This window comes from Xyrauchen texanus, chromosome 38 (assembly GCF_025860055.1).
Source record: "Xyrauchen texanus isolate HMW12.3.18 chromosome 38, RBS_HiC_50CHRs, whole genome shotgun sequence".
Lineage (NCBI taxonomy): Eukaryota > Metazoa > Chordata > Actinopteri > Cypriniformes > Catostomidae > Xyrauchen > Xyrauchen texanus.
Window position 1 is genome coordinate 37,736,988 of NC_068313.1, and position 6,431 is coordinate 37,743,418.

The following is a 6,431-nucleotide window of genomic DNA, read 5'->3' on the forward strand; positions in this document are numbered from 1 at the left end:
TCACTCACTGGAGCTCTGGCTCTCTCTCTCCACCACTGTCTGCCTACCTCACTCGACCACACTCACTCACTCACTCACTGGAGCTCTGGCTCTCTCTCTCCACTGCTGTCTGCCTACCTCACTCGACCATACTCACTCACTCACTGGAGCTCTGGCTCTCTCTCTCTCCACTGCTGTCTGCCTACCTCACTCGACCATACTCACTCACTCACTGGAGCTCTGGCTCTCTCTCTCCACCACTGTCTGCCCACCTCACTCGACCACACTCACTCACTCACACACTGGAGCTCTGGCTCTCTCTCTCTCCACTGCTGTCTGCCTACTTCACTCGACCATACTCACTCACTCATTGGAGCTCTGGCTCTTTCTCTCCACCACTGTCTGCCTACCTCACTCAACCATACTCACTCACTCACTCACTCACTGGAGCTCTGGCTCTTTCTCTCCACCACTGTCTGCCTACCTCACTCGACCATACTCACTCACTCACTGGAGCTCTGGCTCTCTCTCTTCACCACTGTCTGCCTACCTCACTCGACCATACTCACTCACTCACTCACTGGAGCTCTGGCTCTTTCTCTCCACCACTGTCTGCCTACTTCACTCGACCATACTCACTCACTCATTGGAGCTCTGGCTCTTTCTCTCCACCACTGTCTGCCTACCTCACTCAACCATACTCACTCACTCACTCACTCACTGGAGCTCTGGCTCTTTCTCTTCACCACTGTCTGCCTACCTCACTCAACCATACTCACTCACTCACTCACTCACTGGAGCTCTGGCTCTTTCTCTCCACCACTGTCTGCCTACCTCACTCAACCATACTCACTCACTCACTCACTCACTGGAGCTCTGGCTCTTTCTCTTCACCACTGTCTGCCCACCTCACTCGACCATACTCACTCACTCACTGGAGCTCTGGCTCTCTCTCTTCACCACTGTCTGCCTACTTCACACGACCATACTCACTCATTGGAGCTCTGGCTCTTTCTCTCCACCACTGTCTGCCTACCTCACTCAACCATACTCACTCACTCACTCACTCACTGGAGCTCTGGCTCTTTCTCTCCACCACTGTCTGCCTACCTCACTCAACCATACTCACTCACTCACTCACTCACTGGAGCTCTGGCTCTTTCTCTCCACCACTGTCTGCCTACCTCACTCGACCGTACTCACTCACTCACTGGAGCTCTGGCTCTCTCTCTTCACCACTGTCTGTCTACCTCACTCAACCATACTCACTCACTCACTCACTCACTGGAGCTCTGGCTCTTTCTCTCCACCACTGTCTGCCTACCTCACTCGACCATACTCACTCACTCACTGGAGCTCTGGCTCTTTCTCTCCACCACTGTCTGCCTACCTCACTCGACCATACTCACTCACTCACTGGAGCTCTGGCTCTTTCTCTCCACCACTGTCTGCCTACCTCACTCGACCATACTCACTCACTCACTCACTGGAGCTCTGGCTCTTTCTCTCCACCACTGTCTGCCTACCTCACTCGACCATACTCACTCACTCACTCACTGGAGCTCTGGCTCTTTCTCTCCACTGCTGTCTGCCTACCTCACTCGACCATACTCACTCACTCACTGGAGCTCTGGCTCTCTCTCTCCACCACACTCACTCACTCACTGGAGCTCTGGCTCTTTCTCTCCACTGCTGTCTGTCTACCTCACTCGACCACACTCACTCACTCATTCATTGGAACTTTCTCTCTCTCTCCACCACTGTCTGCCTACCTCAGTCGACCACACTCACTCACTCACTCACTGGAGCTCTGGCTCTCTCTCTCTCTCCACCACTGTCTGCCTACCTCAGTCGACCACACTCACTCACTCACTGGAGCTCTGGCTCTCTCTCTCTCTCCACTGCTGTCTGCCTACCTCACTCGACCATACTCACTCACTCACTGGAGCTCTGGCTCTCTCTCTCCACCACTGTCTGCCCACCTCACTCGACCACACTCACTCACTCACACACTGGAGCTCTGGCTCTTTCTCTCCACCACTGTCTGCCTACCTCACTCGACCATACTCACTCACTCACTGGAGCTCTGGCTCTCTCTCTTCACCACTGTCTGTCTACCTCACTCAACCATACTCACTCACTCACTGGAGCTCTGGCTCTTTCTCTCCACCACTGTCTGCCTACCTCACTCGACCACACTCACTCACTCACTGGAGCTCTGGCTCTCTCTCCACCACTGTCTGCCTACCCCACTCAACCATACTCACTCACTCACTCACTCACTCACTGGAGCTCTGGCTCTCTCTCCACCACTGTCTGCCTACCTCACTCGACCATACTCACTCACTCACTGGAGCTCTGGCTCTCTCTCCACCACTGTCTGCCTACCCCACTCAACCATACTCACTCACTCACTCACTCACTGGAGCTCTGGCTCTCTCTCTCTCCACTGCTGTCTGCCTACCTCACTCGACCACACTCACTCACTCACTGGAGCTCTGGCGCTCTCTCTCCACCGCTGTCTGCCTACCCCACTCAACCATACTCACTCACTCACTGGAGCTCTGGCTCTCTCTCTCCACCACTGTCTGCCTACCTCACTCGACCATACTCACTCACTCACTGGAGCTCTGGCTCTCTCTCTCTCTCCACCACTGTCTGCCTACCGCACTCGACCACACTCACTCACTCACTGGAGCTCTGGCTCTCTCTCTCTCTCCACCACTGTCTGCCTACCTCACTCGACCACACTCACTCACTCACTGGAGCTCTGGCTCTCTCTCTCTCTCCACCACTGTCTGCCTACCCCACTCTACCATACTCACTCACTCACTGGAGCTCTGGCTCTCTCTCTCTCTCCACCACTGTCTGCCTACCTCACTCGACCACACTCACTCACTCACTGGAGGTTTAATGTGATCTCTGTTTGTTTCAGGATATCTCACTGGATGAACTCAGTCAAGAGTTTCCTGAGCGTCAGCCGTGATATCCTTCCTTAAAAATAAAACACAATGTTGTAAGAGACTCTGATTCACACTGAGACAAACAGATCCTGTCAGTGCTGATGTCACACTTACAGTCCAGGATGCAGAACATAGAGATGACCTTTAAAATAACCCCGACTATTGCTTGAAATCTGATTTTTGGGTGCCAAAAGTGTTTATACAGCAGTGAAAGTGTGTGTGGTGTTCTGTAGCGCACATTTATCGTGTACAGTTATAAACTCCCTCACAGTGATGGACGTGTGTCGTATCCGCTCTGTTTCACCTCCTCCAGTCCTGCGGGTGAGGGAACACCACCAACATCAGTTTATTACGGTGTTATTACAGGTGTTATAAAGACACAGTAACAGTGGGGCATTTTACTCTTGATACTTTCAAGTTATATTTTGTGGATGTTTTCTATTAAAAGTGAACGTCAGACGTGTCCAGAGTTTATCATTGTTTAATGTGTTTTATACGGAGATTTAAAGGGACAGTACACCCAAAAATGTAACTTCTTTCAACCCAAACCCTAAAGGCTTTCTCTCTTGCGTGCAACACAAACTGGAGATTTTAAGTAGAATGTTAGCCTCAGTCACCATTCACTTTCATTGTATGGAAGAAAGATGCCAAGAACGGTGCCTTGAACAGCTGAAATGTTTAATGTCGATATGACAGATGAATTGAAACTCTCTGACAGGTCGTAAGCCGGAGCAGCAGATGATGTACGCCGGCAGTAAGAACAGACTGGTGCAGTCAGCTGATCTCAGCAAGGTAAACGCCGCGTGTGCGTGGACTCACACTGACACCTAGTGGTGTGGATGCTCAAACGTTTTCATTTACTGATGCCATTGTGCAAATGCACTATTCACAGTCAGTCAAAACCTCATTCCCATCCGGGTCACGGCACCACTGTAACACTCCTGATCTAACCACTCTGTACGGGACTCGAACTGGTGTCTCCGGGATGGGAGGCGGGTGCGCTAACAAGGAGCCTAAAGGCTAAAGCCCCTAGCATCAGTCGCTAGTGCTATCTATCAGCTGGCCACCATTACACCTACATTTTCAGACGCAGCCCGGATGCGGTCGATGAGTTGATAGTTGAGGAGTGGGAAGACACGCAGGAAAAATATGTTTGTCTGAATGGACTTGGGTCAAAAAGTCACATATATTTTCTCAAATGCGCTATGAAAATCAGCTCTAGCATGTACTTGCGTTGTTATAATTACGGCTGTCGATTTAACACGTTAATTTATTGCGAGTAATTTTACCAAAAATAACACGTTCAAATAATTAACGCAATTAATCGCACCATAATAAGGAAGATTCCTGAGAAATGCTTGTAGTACCACCCATTTCCTCCAGGGGGCAGTAAGAGACACTTCAGCTGTGTGAGCAACACACAGTTTATACAGTGAACAAACACTTCAGCAGAACAACACAAACATGAGTTACATTCTTGTGTTCAAACACTCGATGGAGCGCAAATCTGAACTAAGAGATCTCAAGATGTGTTTAAAGATTGAGTATTAAACTATATTTAACTCGACACAGTGACCTAAACATTTTATTTTACAATTTTAGTAACAAGAAAGCTGTAAAGTGTATTGAAATATGTAAACAATTTGATATTTTTATTTAAACTGTTTATTTATTTTCCTTGTTGTTGTTTGTTTTAATATACCTTTTGGCTCTAGATGTAAAAGTTTTGTAAGTATTAATAAAAACAATTTAAATGTCTGACGCAGGTGTAAATTGACGGGTACAATTTTTTAATATTTAAAGATAACTATGTATAATTATATATTGATATAAATATGTATAATCATTATATATTGAATTATTGTTATATATGGGGCTTTCTCAGCAAATATTTGTATATGAGTTTAATCGCGATTAATTATTCGGTACATCATATAATTAATTTGATTAAAATTGTAATCGATTGACAGCCCTAATTATAAATTGAACGCTGACACGTCACAATGCAACGACGTGTGAACTCGAGTTGACGTAGCAAGATGCGTCTGCTTTCACGTACTTGCGTAGAGTATGTTTAAGCCTTAAGTGGACACGCCCCTAACTCAGAAAGGCGGGGCTCACTCGTATGTAATTTCTGCGACACCTCAGTGCAAATATAAACAGCACACATGTATCAAAACAACTTTCTGGAGACGCCCCCCTTCTGCTGTTGGTCAAACAAAGAGATAGTCCCGCCCACAATGTTGCTGGGCGGAGTCTAAGTGGTCTCTCAAAAATGTAAATTCTGTTATCATTTACTCACCCTCATGTCAACCCAGATGTGACTTTCTTTCTTCTGCAGAACACAAATGAAGATTTTTAGAAGAATATTTCAGCTCTGTAGGTCCATACAATGCAAGTGAATGGTGACCAGAACTTTGAAGTTCCAAAAAGCTCATAAATGCAGCATGAAATTAAATAAGACTCCAGTGGTTTAATCCGTGTCTTCAGAAGTGATTTGATAGGTGTGACTAGAAACAGATAAACATTTAAGTACTTTTATGCCTGAAATTCTTCTCCCTGCTCAGTAGGTGGAGATATCCACGAAGAATATGAATCCCCAAAAACACAAGTAGAAGAATGTGAAAGTGAAGATTTATAGTAAAAAAGTACTTAAATATTGATCAGTTTCTCACCCACACCTCTCATATCACTTCTGAAGACATGGATTTAACCACTGGAGTCTTATGGATTAATTTTATGCTGCATTTATGTGCTTTTTGGAGCTTCAAAGTTCTGGTCACCATTCACTTGCATTGTATGGACCTACAGAGCTGAAATATTCTTCTAAAAATCTTCATGTGTATTCTGCAGAAGAAATAAAGTCACATCTGGGATGACATGAGGGTGAATAAATGATGACAGAATCTTAATTTAAGGGTGTACTGTCCCTTGCACATTTAATTATGCGGTTATTATGATTTTGCTACAAGTCTCTATACTCTATATTAGTATTTAATAATGGCTGAAAATACTGCAATGTACTAAGTCTCGCTCTCAAAGTTACTCTGTTAAACTTTCGTGCATTTCTTGTGAACGCCCCTCATCCAGAATGCAAACTCAGATTTAACTAAAGTGTTGTTTATTTACAATGTTTTATACAGTAATGTGAGAGTGGACACTACTTAAAAAATCAACAACATGTTTACTAACACATGAACATCAAATCAAACTCTATATTCATAAATCATCTCTCATTAGAATTAATTACACACTGAACTGAAACAGGACAGCTTTAGTGTGAACTGCCCTTTCAATCTCGCCCAAATGTCATCATTTACTCACCCTCATGTCGTTGGAAAACTGTCGACTGACTTTCTTCTGTGGAATATAAAAGGAGGATGCTCGGCAGAACAACAGTCTCAGTCACTGCATCAAAGTGAATGGTGACTGAGACTCTCGTTCTGCAAAGCATTTACCTTTCATGTTGCGCAGAAGAAAGGAAGTCAT

The 6,431-nt window shown here is 45.8% G+C and overlaps 1 protein-coding gene and 1 long non-coding RNA gene across 2 annotated transcripts in view; both read right to left on the reverse strand.

Annotated features, from left to right (window-relative positions):
* Window positions 1-1,550: 1,550 nt before the first annotated feature.
* LOC127631757 (uncharacterized) lies at window positions 1,551-2,258 on the reverse strand. The gene is made up of 3 exons (XR_007969010.1): window positions 2,174-2,258; window positions 1,826-1,979; window positions 1,551-1,751 (listed from the first exon to the last, which is right to left on the reverse strand). It is a non-coding gene; the product is annotated as an uncharacterized LOC127631757 (long non-coding RNA).
* Window positions 2,259-5,943: 3,685 nt separating this feature from the next.
* The window catches only part of LOC127631934 (RNA polymerase II-associated factor 1 homolog), a 6,944-nt gene continuing 6,456 nt past the window's right edge, over window positions 5,944-6,431 (reverse strand). The window contains exon 14 of the mRNA XM_052110351.1: window positions 5,944-6,431. This exon is cut by the window's right edge and continues 391 nt beyond it. The gene's annotated coding sequence lies outside the window, so the exon portion shown is untranslated.